General features: G+C 36.6%; 1 long non-coding RNA gene across 1 annotated transcript; it reads left to right on the top strand.

Annotated features, from left to right (window-relative positions):
* Positions 1-6,554: 6,554 nt before the first annotated feature.
* On the top strand, positions 6,555-19,876 carry LOC135407032 (uncharacterized). Its single transcript, XR_010426650.1, has 3 exons — positions 6,555-6,658; positions 6,762-6,917; positions 17,991-19,876. It is a non-coding gene; the product is annotated as an uncharacterized LOC135407032 (long non-coding RNA).
* Positions 19,877-21,200: the final 1,324 nt, after the last annotated feature.

Here is a 21,200-nt window from a genome sequence, read left to right as displayed (position 1 = left end):
TGTGTCAATGGCTTTACTCCTAGTATCAGAAACAGCAGTAAAAGATCCAGTGTTCTTTAATGCACTGAAAACTACAGCAAATGACAGAGGAGATTGACTTTCTGAATGGAATTGTTTAAAAAGCATTATGCATGGGGCATTAGGATGATTTCCGGTGATTCTTCCCTGAGCTTCATGACTTGGCATCACAATGGCTTATAACAAAATGACTAATCCTCTCACAAAGTTCTCAAAGGAAATAATAGCTCCCATCATTTTGCACAAGCTGGAAACTGCTGAGAAGACTGCACTCAAGTTTTATTTAAAGAGAAGGAAACTCAGAATGTATGTTTCCGAATATGGCATCGACTGATTTCCTCTTTATCTTTTTTTGAACTGAACTGTTATCTCAGACCTAATTAGTTGCCTCTGTAATAAAAACGATCACATCTGGTCCCAAAGAAAAGCAGAAAATCCACCAAAAAAGTGTTGTTAACACACTTCATTTCCACTTCATTTCTGCCTCGATCAGCACAATATTCCCTGGTGGAAGCATGCAGTCATTACTCTCCTAACGGTGGAGAGGCTCAGGACAGACTGCGCATAGACCAATTTGATTGTCAAAATGTCGGCTTTATTAGAAGAAGGACACACTTTTATACTGCCTATACACTCAGACGTGTGATTCTTCTTCACACAGCATTGGATACATAAGAAAAACATACTTTGTTGTCTGGTGTTAAGTGGACCATAGCAGGTGTCCATAAGAGATGAGAAAACTTACCAAACTCACCTGCCAAAAACTCCTCCTTGACCTTGGCAAAAAGCCTTCTTTGTTCTAGCTTCAAGGCTGAAGCCATACTAGCTGCGCAGTTACTTTTACAGTCTGCACCCAACCATGCCAAGGCAAGGCTCACAGAAATGCAACAGAAATTGTTCACATAAGATCTCTATTCTCCCAACATTTTCCCATCGGAGTTTACTCTGTGTACAGATCTGTAGTTACTGAGGAGAAGAGTTGCTTTCTTTCAGTATATTTTATTTTTCTTGCCTTTATTTTCTTGACCTCACAAGGAGGTCAGTTCTGGGGATAGAGTTGAAGTTTTCATAGACCTGGTTTGTTGGATGACATAGTTTTCAAAAACAGTTATTCTGATGTCACTGACCCTTTTTGCTTATGTACTGTGAGAAATATCTCTAATTAAAATTTAGAAGATGGCCAAATACAGTGAAACAAAGAGCTTCATTAACAGCACGCTGGGTACACGAACTCATGACCTGGTCCGAGCACCCTGCCGTTTGAAAAACGCGCCCTTTTGTACCTTTTGGTTACATAAGCTGTTAAATATTCAACAGATAACAGGTATTTTACCTTAAAAGGTAATTTTTTGAAATTCGGGAGGGGGTGTCACCCTCCCTCTTGATTGATTGATGGCATACCCCTCTGTAGACAAAGGCCAGCCATGTGGCCAGGGTATATTTTCCATTTTTATATCCCTACCTCGACCGTGATGTTCCCTTGGTGTCAGGCCCAGACAGGGCTTTTCACCCTACAGCCTCCACGAGGTGTCTAAAACTCCTGGAATTAAATGAAAGAGAAGAAATAAATTCCACCACCCCCTGCTTTCCACTAAAATCAATTTGCTTACAATAAAACTGGATTTTTTTATTTCTCACATGTACCTCTACATATTTTCATGTGATACATATGAATAATAAAAAGTAATAAAAATAAATCCTAGACATACCCACATCCTAAGTGTACCTTGGATACCATAAGCATAATCTGTATGTCTCTACTATTTACTACTCATTCTTGGGAGTAAATGCAGAAGACAGTACAGTTTATGCATTGAAGATCTTTATGTTACAGTCTTCATAGATAAATAGTTTAAAACTACCTAAAACTTCAGTAAAACCATCTGGGATCATATGGAGCTCATTGAGTCTTGAGCCTTGCCTTCATTCTGCATATTTTCTATGTAGTCAATGCACTTCCTACCGCTGTTTTAATTGCCTTACTATACTTAGCATTAGTCTTGCAATTACTGTTGCTGTTACTACTTCTACTACTACTGCCATGGCATAGTTACCATTTATTACGTAATTAAATACTACTAATGTGTTTACTACATAACTGCATTTTGCAAGTTTTTGTCAAGAGATGGTGCTAAAACTCTGGCTGTTGTCTAGAGTTAACCCCCAGGTGCTGTGACTTTGTCGAAACTTTGTCTCTTGTAAATGAAAGACTGTAGATTTCCTCATTTTCACTTAGAGTATAGCTATGGATAAACACACAAAAAGCAGGTGTTTCTCAGAGCAGTGGTGTCACTGCTCAGGAGCACAGGTTTCCTACAATAAACATATCCTGTAAATGTTACAGTCTATGTCAGCAACAGTGTACGTGGCTGCTGCATTAAAACCAGAGGTGGATCAAACCTTGCTGGAGATAAATCCCCCCCAAAATTCAGCTGAGCAGTTTTACCAGATCTATGTGATGTTTTTCCTTCAAATACTATTAAACCAGTCACCCAAAGTAGTTGTCATGCAGTTCAATTAAAAGGCCTTCCTTAAAATGTTATATGCTGAGACTCTATTTAGGAGGATTTAATTATGGGAACTACTCATGGTCTAGGATGCATTGGAGAGTCAACTGTTCCCAGACTCTGTCTTCCTCTAGGATTATTTATCATGTGATAAATTGTATGATAACACAATTGTTGCCAAAATTCAACAGAAACTGGCAGATCAAATGAAATATATTCTGGATGTTGAGTTCGTGTTGATGGTGGTAGTTAGTGGGACTGCATTGTGCAATGCTGTCTTAGGAATTTTTGACTTCTGTTAAAGACATTTATCTGTTAATACCACACCTATGCATAAAACTATATAGTAAAGTGGTTTTGCATGCTTTATCACATTTAATGATATAGAATATCACCATTTAATAGACTACATTTTACATGTTGGACTGAATATTTTTGTAGTGATTATCTAGTGTAACTTAACTACTATCACCCACTATTTTATTATTGGGTACTTCCACAATATTACTTCAAGCATCAGTTTTGTCAGAGACACCCAAAAAGGTTCTTGTTTTTTGAGACACAGTTGTGTAAGAAAATAGGCCAAACAGTGGATCCAGACTTAGGTTCATGTGAAGAAAAAGAATGACTGTTTATTTACTTTAATACTGTTGCAGTCTTCTATCTGTAAATCAGTCCAGGCAGGAAAACACACATTTACATATTGCAACATAAATCTCTCAGCTTTACTCTGACTTTTTTTTTTGAAACACCAGAAATGTCTCCTAAATGTGATCTCTTTCCAGTTTCTTTCAAAAAAAAAAGTCTAAGTAACATGGAGCTCTGGTAAATACAACTACAGATTAAGATAAAACCTTTATGAATACTTGTCAGTTAAAAACCCAACCCAAACCACCATCTCCACCACTACCACCACCACTACCACCAAACCTGCCAAACCTCCTTAAACTTATTTTCTTAGGTTTATTAATCCAACAGTATCACTTTTCAAGAAATTACAAACCTTAATGCTTAAATCCCATTAATGGACTGAGCTTGTAAGTATTCTTGCCAGCTTAAAGTTCTTTCCAATTATTTGCATTTGTGTGTGAGCAGAGGCTTGAGGCACGAGTTTGCAATTGTTTCATTTTATTTGAGGAGGTCAACTCTTTCCTGAAGCTTTTCCACAAAATCTAACAAAACCAAACCCAAACAAAACCCAACCAAAAAACATCCCCAAATGAACAAAATAAAATCCATGACCAGGACAAGTGCATATGATACCATATGTCCATATTACCTTAATTGGAGAAGTGGCGTTTTTCTCTCTCATCTTGTTTAATGTCCCACAAACTTTTCACAGCTGCAAGGTAAGAAGTTTTCTCTTTTTCTTCTGTGCTAGGGGATCCCAGAATCCCACATTTCTTCAAAGGCTTTAGGGTACTGTGAACTGAAAAGTAATTTCTGTTTTCCTCCACCACTGAAGTGCCCATCAGCCTTGGGGAAATCTAGGCAAAGACAGTGAAAAAGTCTGGAATAAAGTAAGATAAAGCAAATTAAGTTCAAAGAAGGCTACCAAATGGATGAGCTTAAATCGTATTCGAAGCTTTTATTTAGGCACTGTATTGAAGAACAAGAACTACAATCTCTACTGACATAAAATTTCATGAAAATATTATTAAGGGCCTATTAAAACCATTACACTTACATAAAGAACTTAATTATACAATTACTTTATTTGAGAGGAAAGGGAGCTGTTAGTGCATTAGTAACTTTTTGTGAAGTTTCTCAAAGAGATATAGTGTCTTTATCTTAAAATAAAAGTTTATCTTTAAAACTTGGTAATTAGCAGCATCTGTTAAGCAATCTTCATCTTTGGCCTTCAGCTAAAGTCACCTTAAAGTGTTATTCATCTAAACTATATTTTAGTGAAATTAGCATTAACCAAAAACCAAGTTAGAAATCAAGTTATGAGTACAGAAATAATTATTATTGCCCTATGTGTACTATTAAAGCCTGAAGATGTTACAGATTAATGTTCAGAAAAGCAGACCTGAGGTACCTTTTTCCCATACATTTTTAGAAAATTGATTGAAATATTATATTTTAATGGTAACTGTGCAAATAAAATGTTGGTTGGCTTTTAGTTTACAAAAGCCCATTTCTTGAAAAAGTCTGCCTTAGGTTCTTAAGCTGTTCTAGTTATTAACACCATTACATTACAGCTTAAGTTTTGAAAAAATAATGTTTCACTCCCTCCTATTCTTCACTCAAAAAGAGTGGGTGAAAATAAGACGTTTTGCAAAGAGCTCATTTATGAAGAAATGTTGATCAAGGCTAATATAACATCTAAAATTTTAACTGTAATAAAGTGTGATAAAAAAAAGCTGTGAGGAAGTTGTTTTGGTCATTTGCAGAGTAATGTGCCATCAAAAACATGAGTCACTGCAAACTCCACTGGCAATACTAAAATTAATATTTTCTTTTCAATACTTCATGTGGCAAATCTAAATGAATGGGCAGATTGTGGGAGGATCTATTCCATGCTCTTGACCTCAAACTGCTTTTGTAAGGTGGATGTGGCTCGGGGTCAGAATCTGCCACTTTTCCTCTGGTGGCAATTTGAGTCCTTCATCCAGTGGTGACTAATTAAGGCAAGTCCTTGCTGGTAGCCTGTGGGAGGAAAGATTAGAGGCTGTTTTTCTCTAATCTCCAGTCAATTGCTGAAATAGAGGAGGAAATTATTTCACTTATGGCTTCTCCAGTTTCTGTGTTTCTGAAACACACAAATGCCCACAGACACTCATAAGCTTTGAAACTGTTTACTGCATATTATTTACATAGAATTCTTTATATAATCTTCTCTTTTTTCCTCATGTCCTTTTCTGTGGTAGTTTTTTCATGACTGAACTGTAAGGCTGGAAGCAAATATCTTCATAGTGACAGAAAAAGGGGAATCTGAGCAAGTTAAAATTACTAAAGCTCGATTAAAATAAGTATAATTTGTATTTCTACATTTTCAAACACAAATGTAGCAAAAAATCCTACACAAATTAGGTGAAGAAAGGTTATCTCATAGATATTATTGCTTTGAACAGCCTGTAATCAAGGTTTTAGTATTACAATTTATTCTAGGTTTTTCTGATACAATTTTTTATGACGGCTTAAGGGACCTGTGGTTCAGTGCTACAATACCTGAGAGTAGTTTTCTAAAAAAAAAAAAGGAAAAAAAAGAGTATCATGATTTCAATAGTTAATGCCTTTGTGTAGTACTTATTGAATTGCAGTGTTATAATGTAAGTCAACTATAGCTTATAGGTATGCTGCAATCACTGTTTGCTGCTCAGCTAATTATTTAAACATAATCAGAGACTCTGGCATTTAAATTAATTCAGTAAAATTCTGTTCTTTCCACTTTCTGACTTTAAGTATGTCTTGAAATTCTGTGTTAGATACATTAGGTTAAAATGTATATTCTTTGGCTATTGCTGGTTGCAGTAAAATTCTTAATTTTAGAGGAAAGTCTTATTTCAGGATTCTCTTCTGCTGCAGCCCTCTCATGCTGGTGTACCCCCTCCCTATGCTCTGCCAGCAGGTATCTCAGTTGTAATAACAGAAAAATGTCAGAGTATGTTTTCACAAAGTAAAGATGAGCAGCACTGTCCCTACTCTTAAACATATTTATTTATAATGCATTCAAGGAACACAGTGATTGCAATTTACCTCCCCTTTTTCATGAGCTTTTTTATCTTCAGGTCCAAGAAGATGGGTCACCACACTCTAATCTGTTGTTCGTTCAGATGGGCTGGGACATTCAGAGTTATCTTCAGGCAGGATCTAGACTACAGTTCCTCAACTATTTTTGTGACACACACACAAGACTGTTTCATAATGAAATGAACATGCAAAGCCTAGGAAAGAAGAACACCTTTGTATATATATACACTATTATATATATACTTTTTGCCTTCCTTTTTTTTTTTTTTTTTTTTCTATTTCATTACAGGCTTGTTTAAGAGGGAATTTGCATCATTTTTAATTTCTGTGTTTCCTCCCAAACATAGGGAACCTCCAGTGGAAAACTGCAAGCATAGAAAGAGAAACTCATTGCTAAACCCCAAAAAGAAGATGAAAGAAGCGAAACAAAATCTCAGGTAGGAGAACTGGAGCTTGTGATTTTGTCTATGGTCCAGGCCACAGAAAAAGTTGCCACCAGTACACTCTGGGACAACTCTTGATACAAGTTTCTTCCCCCAGGCACATTTGGGCTGGGTGCCCAGGGTATTAAAGTAAGACCAGTCAGGATCTGTGGAAACATCTGATTATTACATGAAAGGATCATGGTGATCTGGAGACAGAACAGAGAATATGAATGAAGCATATTCTGGAGACAGAGGCTGGCAAGAGGACATGGTGAGTTGTGTCACTGTGGTCTTGAAGATTCTTCTTATTTTGGTTTCTTTTTTTTTTTTTTTTTTTTTTGATTGCTGGTTGATTAGTTTCATTATTTTACATTATTTACTGAATTTATGGAACAACTAGCTAGATGAAAATATTTTGATTTCTTTGAAATAAAAGAGTGACAGAAACTCTCCTGTTAACCTATTTGGAATCAAGAAAGGCAATCTTCATGTTTGTGTACTATTGCAGTGTTGCATCCTGCCCATTGCTTTAGGATTCTAGAAATTCCCTTGCATTGCAGGTCAGAAGATCTGAACCTTCATCCCAAATTATATTATTGCACACAGATGTGTGATACAATTGGCACTTGAATTCACTGCCAAAATGTTCATGAATAAAAAGTTCAACACTTGGTTCAATGACATTGGATCTGAATTTAAAAACTAATATTAAAATCCAGTGCAGATATTTCTCTGTAATGTCAGTGCAGACTATTTTGTATATTTGTATTTTCCACAGTCAATTGTTCTAAGTACAATTCACCCCATATTCTTCAAATCAATGAAGATTTTCTTTGGGATCAGAAAAACAATTACAAATAGATAGTTACATTTCTGCACCATTTATGCTTGAAATCTCTAGCCTAACTTACAATTTCTCTTATTGATAATCTATTTTTAATTTCTAGAAGACATCTGAAGGGTGTCAATTTAATGTAGACTGGCTGATGCTGTTTATCAAAAAATCATTTTGATGTTTGAGTTATTGTTTTTCTTAACTCACATAAATATGGCAGAATTGCCTTGCCAGTCCCTGAAGAAGTCTTGACAGTTTAATACTATTTTATTTTATGACAATTTGACCTAGTATTTAATTTATCAGGTCATTAACATATCAGACAGTCTGTGAGCTATAAGATATCATTTGTTTGTGTTAGTACTCTCCATTCCCACTCAGCAAATGTATGAGACAACTCATTCTTTGACTTGTCATGTTTGTTCTCATTTTTTGTGACATTTTTATATCTCTTTGCCAGTAACTGTGAGTTCTATTATTACATTCTTTTTTCACATGCCAGAGTAAACCTGTGAGTTAATTGTTATCTACGCAGTTCCTCAAAATATGGAAAAATCTTGCAGGAAATCAAGACTCTATTTGTAGGTTTGAGATTTTGAAAAATGTGTAAATGAATTTTTCTTAGGCTTCTGACATGGTGCTTGTCTTCCTGATGTAGACGGAGAAGTTAATATTCTTTGAAAGACATTAAAAGGATTCTAGAGTTATTAAAACTCCTTCAGTTGTTAGTGCTGGTGAGGAGAGGTGAGCTGTAGAACACCTTGATCACTGTCTCCAACTTGTAACACAGAGCAGCTGCAGGTTCTGTTTTCACATTTCTCAATTCTATTTCACCATTGTCTGTTCTTCTTAAAATTTTTCTCTTAAAAAAAAATCATGGTTACTCTTTACCATTCATACGCTGAAACATGGAGATGGTTTTTCACCTTTTCAAGCTGCTTGGAATGGTAAGAGAGATTTCATTCACAGTGGAAATATGTTTAAAAAAGTAAGGATCGCAGCTTTTACTGTAAGTTTGATGAAAACAATTTCAGATTTTGAAAACAGACTATGTTTTAGATTCATTCCTCCATGCTCCTCCTTAACTAACCGTGCTACCCTGCATCAGTTGTCAAGATGCTGACCCTTAAGTATCATTTAAAACCAAACTTATTATTGGTAAACTCTTGTACCTTAATATAAGTAGGAACAGTTACTTTGGGATTACCCTGGGAAGTTTAGTGGCCCCACAAAATAAATTCTCTGAGTGATGACAACATAGAGAATGAACAAAGTGCAATTTTGTTTATTGTTGGAAAATTATTTTTGTTTCATTTCAAAAGATGCCTAGATGAACACAATATTACCACTAAAATAAAGATACTACCCACTATAATAGACCCTTTTATTTTCACATCAAATTTAATGATAGCTTTGCCACTCAGATCTAAGAACAAGATTTGCTGAGGATCTAACAGAGATTTGCTAGTTTATTTTAAATGCGTGTTTTAGCAGTGAGGTCCAAGCTTTTTTTCTTTTATTACAAAATTAAGTTCATTTCAGTGCAGTATTTCTTCTAGGGTTTTAACCTAGGTATGTAGTTGCACTTAATAAGAGTTCATCAAATTCTCATAATTTGCATCAAAAATTATCCGTACACCCCTTTTATCATGTAACTTTTTCCCCAGCCTGACTTGTAACTGTCCTCAATTTCTCTGCCAACAGAAGGAGCTCCTGCATTAAGCAACAAGCTGGAGCTCCCAGAAGAACCTTTCCTTTCATCCAGACAGACAGATTCTGGTTTTCATAGAGAGTGTGTGTGTGTGTGTGTGTGTGTGTGTGATGTGTATGAAAATTTTTATTACACTTTTAGTGCAAACTATCCAGTCATACTGCAAACAAACCCTGTTAGATTATTACCAGATGGGAGCATAGCACTGTTTAGAGGAAGGGCTTTTTTGTGGGGGAAAAAAATAATCACTTATGTTTATCTGTTTGTATCTTGTGGTGCCTGGAAGACTGCTGTAGAGGGATCCCTGCTTTTTGTGGTAAATGACATTTTCTTACTGTTGGGTGGTACGGAAGAAACTGAGGACCAGAATAACATGAAACACAAGTTCCTGAAGATTGTAAAGGCGTTGCCGGTATGAATACGAAAAGCAAGCATACACACTCTGTGGGGAGAGGTGGTGATACTCCGAAGGAAAGTGAAATAGAATCATAGAATCATAGAATCAGCTGGGTTGGAAAGGACCTCTGAGATCATCAAGTCCAACCCTTGATCCACTACCACCGTGGTTACTAGACCATGGCACTAAGAGCCACATCCAGTCTCATCTTAAAAACCTCCAGGGACGGAGAATCCACCACTTCCCTGGGCAGCCCATTCCAATGCCTCATTACCCTCTCTGTAAAGAATTTCTTCCTAATATCCAACCTAAACCTCCCCAGCACTGATTCAGTGATAAAAATTCCAGTTTTCGACAGAAGATCTTCATATTTGAGTAAATGGTGGTGTCACAATGCTCTAAGGGACACAGGGCATTTTGTTAAGACAAAACAGATGTATTGTTCAAGCTGATTTTAAAATACCTTCACAGAAATACACTGCACAGTATTTAATCTGTTTTTTGAAAATTTTAATTTCATTAATTGAACCCAGTTTTCTTAATTCATTTGGACAGATATTTTTGGAAGGACAGCTAACTTCTCCAATCTGCTTTTACTTTCAATGTTACCTTCATTAGGTGTTTCATTCTCTTCATATAGCATTTCTTAGGGACAAACAATTCTTAGCCACTAATACCAAGCATGCCCTATATTATCTTCCAAGTCACAGAATAATCTTCAGATAATCTGTGATTCCCTAAATACTGTGATTTGACTGCAATGTCAAATACCCTACAGAAAAAAAAATATAATTTTATTATCACAGGATTAGAACACAAAACAAGCAGTTTATTGTCATCTTCCATTTTGGGCTGTGAAGAAATTTAACTTCTGACCTGTGTAACTGATGCTGGAAAGAATCAGCAGAGCTTGTGCTGTTGGACTGGTGGTGGGGCCATCTTGTTTCTCACACAACTGAGGTGTAGGTTTCCCTCCAGATCCTCTTCCACCACGTTTTCCAGAAAACTTACTTTTTTATTCCTGCACACCATACTTTTAAAGATGTCTTAATCAAACCTAACCTGTACTAAATCTTAACTTCTCCTACTAATTGAATTTTACTGTTTCTAAAAACCTATCTTCCCCCCCCCCCTTTCTTTCAAATATTAAAGCACTTTATGACCTTGTATAAAAGTAATACAGGAATTCAGTGTATTAACTACTCAGTGGCTATGGGTAATTAAAATCACTAATGAGTTGATGGCTGGGCTAAATAGCTGAGGCAGCAGTCTTTGTTCTCATGCTCTTCTGCTCCTCCTATTCCTGTGCAGAAGTTATTGTCACTTTGCTTTTTACTTTTTCATTCATTGCACCTTATCTGAAGAGTTTTTTCTCACCCCTACCAGTACAATGGTACAGGAGAGAAAATAAAAGTCATAAAACATGCTTTGCTTGCCAAAATGTAATGAAAAATCCTTCCTGACTTGCTTCATGTGACATTTTGCCAACGCAAGAGTGAATGATCTCTCTAACTGAAACACCTGGAGTAAAAATTGAATTGTCAAGCAAAAAATCTGTAATACCTTTTTTTTTTCCCCAGACATGTACAGACTGGAGCCTTTACTTGCACTTAGGCTGCATAACAGAGACCCTAATATACACTTACGGTTTCTACAAACATGAAAAACATTGAAAAGAAAAAATGAAGAATATCACACCAGACCTAAGAGACACAGTGGGGTCTGGGGGATTGTGCTCCTTCCTTTTTTCACCATGTATCTTCTCTTTTGCGAAGTCAATGCAGTTATGAAAATCCCCATCGCACAGTATAACCCCTCAATACTCCAGGGCCAGATTCTCAGGTGAATTTATTTCTTTTATCCTCCACATCATTCATTCAGGATAAAAAAGACCAATAAACTGGCAGCATACGCCTGGTAGAGCTCTTCCGTGGTATGTGGAGAAACTGTTGTGCATTGCTGATCCGGTCTGGATTTGTTCCTCTGATTTGCCCTCTTCCCGAGAGGGAAGCAAAACAATGATATGGCCAAGCTACACTCCATCATATCTCACTGTAATGGCTTCTATTATTCTTTTTTTTTCTCGTTATTGTACTTATCCTATACTACTTCACTGCAAGATAGAGTTGCATTCCTGTTCTCTGCATTAATAAACAGAGAGCTGAGACGCAGAGATTCCAGACTTCAGCTCAGCCTCAGCTATATCAGTACCCAGCATATTGAAAGTATTACTCAGGTGACTTTGTGGATTTACAATGGAGTTTTATATGAATATAAGCTTGAATATCCTTATTACATTTCTGCCAACAGCCTTAAGCACATTTTATATACACAAAAGTTTGCAGCAAAGTTGAAAAAAAATCCTATTTCAGCTAATTATTGCTCTCAATTTCTATCAAATCCAAAAGGAAAAGAATTTTAGCAGAGGTGATGGGGGGAAAAAAACCCCCTTTTACCTGGACAGTTTAGGTCCCTTGGTTATTGAGACCCCAGACTGATTCAGGGGCATCATGCCTCTAAACTCTGAGAATGTTTTATGATGTTGTCTCAAAATTATGTGACTGTTATCAAGAGGTTAGAGTTCAAGCTTTTGTCTCACTAATAAGCATGCTGCCCTCACAAATGATCTTGGAAGTTGGGGAAAATCCATCTCCAAGATTTAGTTTTTCCAATAAAAGTTCGTGGGTCCAGCACTGCTGTTTTAGTACTGCAGCCCAACAGCAGCTTGGATTTGAAAGCCTGTTAATCTCCTGATTACAAAGCCAACCTTACATGGGAGCAGGGAGCAATTACCTCCAAGCTCAGACTTTTCCCTCGGTCACATTTCAACTTTCTGGCAGGACCTTTCAATCTTTAGGTCTGCTCTGGGTAGACCATTCTCCCTGCCACCCTCTGGGCTTTGCCATGCAAGTCAATGTCTTTCTGCATTGCAGAAATTCCTTAATGATCACAACTGGTGACAGGTAGGTCTTTCTCTCTCACCTGATATTCCTCATTTTACCTTTATACTTGGTCTGTGCAGTTAAAGAGAGGATATGCTGGTAAGATACTGATAAGCAACCCTGCTTACTGAACTTGATAGGCATCCCTATATCATTTGTAGTTTTGCTGCTGCTTTGCAATTATCTTCAATCATACTGAGCTTTGTCTGAGGGAAAATGCAAACAGGATAATAAATTCTCAACATCTGAAACATACAACATAGTCACAGATGCTTTTAAACGACACAAATAAATAAATAAGCAAACAATCCCCAATACCTTACTGATTTATATGAAAGCTAGATCAGAAAGGTCCCTTCATTAACTAGCTGACTCAATCCTCTCCTGACAAAGCTGCAGGCAGACTTCTAGTCTTTGTGCATACCACTCAGACAAAAATCCTACATAGTAGAATCTTTCAGGGAACACATTTATAGCGGGGTTTTATCTTACAGTGTCTTCAGCAAAGAATACTTTTGTGAACACCCTCTTACATAGAATCATAAAATCACAGAATGATTGGTATTTGAAGGGACCTTAAAGCTCATCCAGTTCTACTGCCTGTGGCAGGGACACCTTCCACTATCCCAGGTTGCTCCAAGCCATGTCCAACCTGGCCTTGGACACTTTCAGAGATGGGGCAGCCACAGCTTCTCTGGGCAACCTGTGCCAGGGCCTCACCAGCCTTGCAGTCAAGAATTTCCTCCTGATATCCCATCTAAACCTACTCTCTGTCAATGTGAAACCATTCCCCTCTATCCTGTCACTCCAGGCGCTTGTAAATTGTCTCTCTCCTTCTTTCTTGTCAGCTCCTTCAGGCACTGTAAGGCCACAAATAGGGCACTCCAGAGCCTTCTCTTCTCCAGGGTAAACAATCCCAATTCTCAGATCTGTGATCCTACAGATGCTCATGTCTATGGACCTTTGATCCCAGAGACTCATCAGAAATTCATGTTGGTAGAATTGGAAGAGGAATCACAGAGACCATCTAGTATCTAAAAGTTTCTAAATTGCTTGTTAACCAGGCATTTTTCACCCTCAAAGTGAATATTGTTTTGTTTCAAGGATATGCAGAAATACCTCTACTAACACAGGTGTAATCTTCCATGCGGTATTGAGCAGTGAAAAAAATAATCTTGTACCATTAAGCAATAATATTTCCCTTTCTTTCTAGTGACTTTCTGCTCTATTTAAGTGTAAAAATTGTCTTCCACTTAATTTTATCACCTACCCCAATAGCCAAGACATATTGTACCAATGTCTAAATATTAGAAATTTACTTATTAACAACTGATTGATATAAAATGTGACCTTAATAAATCATTTTGGGTGGATATATGTTCAGAGCTACTAAACCACAGACTGCCTATTTAAGCATTTTGAAACTGTATAGGCTTTTCCCTCAGACACCAATTTAAATATCTTTGTAGGTGAAATCTTCAGTCTTCCTTTGTAGGACCTTGTGAGAACTTGTGATTTTGTAATTATGCCAATGGAACTGCTTCCTTCTGTGGTAACATTACACTAGAATCCATGCATATATTCTCAAAGCATGTATTTTCTTGCACTTGTCAATAGTCAATATTCCATACCAGCATACTGTCAGTTTTCCTCTTTTTAATGCTCATCACAATTATCAAGAGCATATTTCACCTAAATATTCTTCATCCTTTTATCCCAATTTTGACATTTTTTTTTAACAATGTTAAAAATTACAGTCGGATATCTTTACGCTGTGCTCCTTTTTTTTTATATCTTCCTTTTTTTTTTGTTTTGTTTTTAATGTTCCCATTCTACAACATTTTTCATCATCTTAATTGTGTGAGCTGTTGTCTTTTACAGAAAAGACCCCTGGTCTCTCTTAAATTATATTATCTAAATGTATGAATTTGTAAGGTTAATGCAAGCAGAAGGGCGTTATCTGTTCTATATTAAAATGTTTTATGCTTTGAGAAAAATAATTATTTCCTTACTTTATGCATAAATCTATATGGTCAAATATTTAGTGCGTAACCATGATCAACACTTTCATTCCAGAGGAGCTGAACCACTCAGGGGACAGGTAGCAGGCAGTTCATCTCTAGGGCACTAGTCTGAAGCCACTCCAAGTCTGACCAAAAACTATCTGACACCTGATGTCAAAGGAAAATAAATTTATTCAGGGCATCTTTGACTGACTAAGTAGGAATGTAAATAATTATGCTCTTCGTCTCATGATTTTTTCTTCAGTTTTACCATTTTTCCTATGTGCTTCTGTACTCTTGATAGCTATTAATCTACTCAAATATCATTCACTTCTGGACTTCTCATTTTATATATGAATAAATATCAAATCACTCCACTTACTAAAGAAAAGTTTCAAAAATTAATTCTTTTGTCAGTTAAAACCAGGTTTCCTTAAAATTATAGTCTTTTACACATTCCCTTCTTTCACTCTAAGAAAAAAACCTGTCACTTCCATAAATGTTGTTTCAGAGCATTACTTTTAATTTACAGGGGCATTATCAATTTCCTTGTGCTAAGTTTCTATTTTGTTTCATTTTGAGAGATGCTTAAATTTTGCCATATATCTCAATTTAAGGAAAAAAAAATCTGTATGAATAATATCTAAGTGCACACATCACTCCATATATTCTTCAATTTCAAAATGGTCAGAAACTTTCCCACCCTCTTGCTTTCTTCTCAAGTAAGAAAAGAGGAAGAAAAGGGTTTAAAACTCGGGAGTGAATGTTTCTGACACTCCTACTTCAGTTCTATGAGGTTTTGTTTTGGGCCAAAGTCACAGGAGGGAGTGAAGTGTAACCTCTGGAAATTTTTAGAAGCTGAAATAGAACTTTCCTGTATGTCCCAGCACTCAGTGCTTTTGAAGTGTTCATTTCTTCCAGGTTATATTTCCCGTTCCTCAGAACAATAACTTCTGTTAATATTTCCCTACACCTGTTGAAGCCTGATAAAGAGATCTCTTTCACAGATAGCACTTATCATGTTCGCATAAAGCAGTTGAAAAAAAATCCACCATTATACAGAGTAAGGTTTTCAAACACTCCAGAGTTGTTGTAGGGGAGAAAATATTTCCCAAATGATTTTTTTTTTATAATTGAAAGTGTTTAAGTACTCTTAGGGAGATATTGAAATGCTTTTCATGGCTTTTTAATAAAAGGTATTGATTTATGAAAATTTATAACATCCATTTTAAACACATGAAGAAAAAAAATGCTCCAGAAATTAGGAACTATCAGTAGTAAAATAAGATAAATATGTTAATGACAATATGATGTTCTATATATCTATTTTATTTTCTCCATCATCTCATGACCACCAGGTTGTATCGATTGTTAATCTCCCTGGAAAGGATGGTGCATTTTTTTTAATCTCAGAAAATTTTGTCTCACTTTGCATTTTGAGAAGGGAAGAAAAATATACAGTCCATAGCAATTGCATGCAGATTGACCTAGAATGAGACCTGGTCTGTAGATTCTTAACTTAAAAATATTGAATGATAATGAAATTGTATGTATATAGCAGAGAGATTCATTCCCAGCTCACCTCCCCTGGTCTGGTTTTGCTGTAAAATCTAAACTGAACAGTTGAGGGGACAACTGGAGGTGTAGGAAAGCAGGACAGGACAGACAGATGGTCTGCTACATAAGTCATGTTCTCAAAAGCTGCTTGTTTAAATTTATATGTGCTCAAAACCTGCTCCAACCTCCTGAAGCAGAGCCTGTGTTCTATCACCAACACATAATTATATTCTCAAAAGCTTGATCCAGAACTGTAAGAACATGGAGAGACAGTAATCCAATGCTGCTACTGTGTGGTTTCTAAAATGTTTTTAAAGTTTTATTTTGAACTTTTTTTTTTTCAGACCCATGTGATCCTTCTTTTTTTTTCTCCCAGAGTCAAAACACAAATTGTGTGAATGGTAGATGATGTGAGAATTTTCCATTTCAGGTTTCAATTTATTCTGTTCAAGTTTCATATATATTTTAAGGCATTGGTGTTGTTACAATATCAAGCAAAATCATCATCCAGCATATTTTGGTAATAAAGGATAATATATATTATATTATCGTAATCTACAAATTAAGGACTAGCATGATCAGAAAGGTGCTGCAGACAGTAACAGATTAAAATAATATATAATTTTAAATGTTCTCACAATCATTTGTTGTTGATAAATCAAAACTTAAGTAAGTGTCCTTACTTTTTCCTCCAAACTTAATTACTAAATATTACTATAAGTAATTTTCTTGGGAAAATATATAGGAGGAGACAATATTTTTAAAATATATATTACATTATTTTACTCTATGAATTAAGGACTAGTATGATCAGAAAGATGCTGCAGACAATAATGTAGCCATATGGACATGCAGCAGGTTTTTAATAACATCCACAAACTGCTCCCATGTCCTGAGAGCTGCAGAGTCATTCTGAATAAAGGGAATCTGAGAGTTCCTGTGCATGTTTAATGTGTTGTTCTCATTCTCTTCACTCTGCAACTGTCACCCTGGAGAAACCTGTGTAAAAAGATTGACCCACTTCTGAAAAAGAAGTAAAAAAAAAAACAACTCTCAAAAAATTATGCAGGAGGTTATGTTTTCTACTGATGGAATTCTCTAGACTCCAGAAGAATGGAGCTTGGGATAACAGGAGCTTGAAGAGACAGAAGGTGGTCAGACAGGAAAACTAACAGGGTCCATAATTTAGGGCTTGCATTGAAAACTCATTAGGCATTTAAAAAAATTTAGAATTTGCCCAGCTAATGTTCTTTGTATTTGATGGGCTAGGGTGCCTGTGTAACTCTATACAGAGGTGAGCCTTTTTTCCTTTAATTTTTCTTTTTAAGAATTTGCCATGATTATCATTTCTAAACCATTATTAAAACAGGACAAACATGGCTTAGTAGGCTACTGCCCTGCACATTGGATACTGAAAACACATCATCTGTCTCTTTATAATTGTAAAAGTTTGTTGTTAGCAGTTAACTCTCTGAGACTTTCCTACCTTTTTTAGTACTCAACAGAAGAGTTCACTTTATTGTGTGTAGGATAGGGAAACACGTGGAATGGGGAAAGAACAAAACACACTCCCACAAGTAGTAGTGATATTACCTGTTAACACCAATATGTTCATTCAAGGTTAGAGAAAAAGAAAATTCTCACCTTTAGCTTTTTTTGATATCTGGCACCTGAAGATGTGAACGTCCTGTGATTTCTTTTCTCTCTCTGCACTTGAAACTACACAAGATATTTGTGTTCCTAATAATCAGTCAGCAGTTTCATAGTCACACTCAAGAACAATAAAGATTAAATTTATATTGTGAGTTTTGGCCCAGAAAAATTAGTTAAAAACAAAGAGTACTAAGTGGTAGAATGCCTGTTGAGGTCACAATGAGCAACTTTGGTATTTTATTATAGGATCAGCTCATGGAAGAGGAGAACCAATGCAAGGACATTTTGAGAGTCAGTGGTAAGAAACCCGCAATATACAAGGATAAGAACCCATCCAACTTGGACTGATTCTGAAAACTGTATTTGTTCATCAGGAAGATTTCCAGCTGGATTCAGGCATGTCATTCATGCATGTAAATAATCACATATTCCTGATATATGTAATTTATTACTCTAGTTCTACAGGTGAGTACAAAAAATTAAAAGAACCTGCAGACACTTGATAAAAATGAAAAATAATGACTTCAGAATATGGTAAATGCATAAATCTGTTACTGAGTCAGTATAGGTCATTTTCTGAAATGCATGTAAAGTGATTTATGAATGATCTATAAAATCATTTTAACATCACTTCTTTTTAAACTTCTATTTGAATTTTTTTTTTCCAAGTCCATAGGAATTTTTTTAAAAAGCTCTAATAAAATATTCATGGTATTAGCTAAACAAAGGATAACCATGGTTAGAATCTGGATCTGGAAATGCAGTTAGTGATTACTGCTTTCAAGTAATGTTAAGATATTTGAATTATTTGTTACTGCACGTGAGAAGTATTTTTTCTTAGTAAACCATCAGTGGAAAACACTGAAAATGACAAGATCTGAAAGCAGATTTCTAAGGATTAAGAATTTGAATTCAAATTATTGCTCTCTAAGTGCACAGAACACACATGTGACAGCTCTCCGTATGGTCTTGTCATCCACAGTGCAGAATAAAGGATCACATACTTATTTAAATCATTTTGGGGTTTTATTTAAATTAGTTGCTAGTGTACCGCTTATCTTACTGGTTCTTAAATATGAGTAAACACTTGTATTCAGAAATCCTCTTTCAGTTTTCTGAGACATTTTCAAGGATTTTTCACTTTGACAGTGCACAAAGTTTTGTAATGAATGAAACTGGCTTTTCAAACATTTTCAACATGAGCACTTAGACCAGCTAAATAAAAAATGGTCCTGTAAATGATAAAGTGTTATTGAGGCTACAGTGACAATGGAATGAGCAATAAAGTGGGTATCTAACTGTCTCTAAAAGTCCTTCACAAAATCCAGTGCATGATTTTTTGGAGAAGTGCACTCTGGAATGAATGTTTTTTATACTGTTAATCTCTGAAATAGCCTTGTCCACCTCTAGTGCTGTTGCACAAACTGTCATGCTCAGCTGTGCATACCCTTTGCTTCAAAGAGATAGGAAGAATGATGTCTGGATTTGTAGTTCTTGTTTCCAGGTTAATCAGTCAAAGTGAACGTATTGGATTCCTGACAAAATTTGCAATTGCACACAGTGTTCATACTGGACTCTGTTTAGTCATTACAATGATATGTATCCATTGAGTTTGAGCTCTGTCGGACCATAAAAGGATCACCACTTTTTTAACTTCTGAAGTCTTTTTCAGTTTGTGTCAAGTGTTCTATTATGAAAAAACTAGTTCCATCCATACTTTAGTGTGAAGGAGCAAGATTCAGGATGGGAACAGTTCCAGGCATGGAGGAAGATATACAGCAATTGACAGGACTTTATTATAAGGACTTTACAGTTTCTATGTGCTTATAAATATACACATTGTATGTTGCTTCTATAATTATATTTCCTGGGCGTGCCCAGGCATGCCTGCTTCCCTGCTCCCTTTCCTTCCCCACTCCCCTCTCTGGCCAGAGAAGCTGTAGAGACGAGACAGTCTCCATTTGCCCTTTCCTTCTCTGGCTCCTCCCACATTCCTTCCCCTTTTGCCTATGTCCCTATCCCGATTTGTTCCCCCGTTTGTCTGTCTCATGCTCCACCCCATGTTCTGGTCCTTTCCCCACCTGAACTGATAAAAAATCCTGTGCACGCCTCAATAAAGCATTCCATTTGCACCCTACCTTGTCTCTGAACTCATCCATGCTGTGTTATGGCCCCATCCTCCCTCGGACTGTGGCACTTTAGTATTTCCCTTCTGCTTACCTACGCTCATTCTGGGTGATGTATCTAAGAAGATTATCTAACCAGGAAAAAATATCATATTGTAAATTGTCTGTTGAAGGAGGTCTAATCCAGACTTTATTATTTTTTCATGTAGAATCATAGAATCAGACGGGTTGGAAAGAACCTCTGAGATCATCAAGTCCAACCCTTGATCCACTACCACCACAGTTGCTAGACCATTGCACTAAGTGCCACATCCAGCCTCATCTTAAAAACCTCCAGGGACGGAGAATCCACCACTTCCCTGGGCAGCCCATTCCAATGCCTGATTACCCTTTCTGTAAAGAATTTCTTTCTAATATCCAATCTAAACCTCCCCTGGCGCAGCTTAAGGCCATACCCTCTTGTCTTACTAATAGTTGCCTGGGAGAAGAGACCAACCCCCACCTGGCTACAACCTCCTCTCAGGTAGTTGTAGAGAGCGATGAGGTCTCCTCTGAGCCTTCTCTTCTCGAGGCTAAACAACCCCAGCTCCCTCAGCCTCTCCTCATAGGACTTGTGTTCAAGTCCCTTCACCAGCCTCGTTGCCCTTCTCTGCACCTGCTCCAGCACCTCAACATCTTTCCTGGTGGGCTGCTGATTTCGTTCTTAACTCAGGCTTTCTGTCCTTAGGCTGATCACTGGAGAGCCTGGTTTCAATCCCTTCCCCCTTCAAACCTAGTTTAAAGCCCTCCTGATCAGCCCTGCCAACTTATGCGCTACAAGAGCAAGTCCTCTTGCTCTTCCTAGAAAGATGAATCCCATCTGATTTTAGGAGACTAGGTACCATGGAGTTTGCCCCATGGTCAAAAAAAACAAAATTCTGAGGGTGGCACCAGTCCTTTAGCCATCTGTTGACGAGTTGGGCTTTTTGTAATATTTTTTCAGTGTGGTATCTGATTCTGTGTGTACCCTTCATAAGATACAGAAGGAAATTAAAAGTGGATAACCTCAATTACCATAATAAATTCACATTATAATTAATGACAACGCAATCTATTACCGAAGAAGAAAAGTGGCAACAGAGGGTTAAGGCAAAAATTATATCCTGCTGTTAATCAACCTTTCCTAAAGACTTAAAAGAGTTAATGAAAAGGGGAAAAAAAATAATTAAAAAAGAGGCTGGCTTTTATAGCACATTTTTTGTTCTGTTAAGGACAATAATCAGATACATGTATAGCTTCATATTTGAGTTGCCAATGTATAATTTTTGCTTAAATTCCTGATAGAAGCATG

This window comes from Pseudopipra pipra, chromosome Z, assembly GCF_036250125.1.
Source record: "Pseudopipra pipra isolate bDixPip1 chromosome Z, bDixPip1.hap1, whole genome shotgun sequence".
NCBI classification, from domain to species: Eukaryota; Metazoa; Chordata; class Aves; order Passeriformes; family Pipridae; genus Pseudopipra; species Pseudopipra pipra.
Note: the sequence above shows the minus strand (reverse complement) of the source record. Positions and strands in the feature narration are given on the sequence as shown.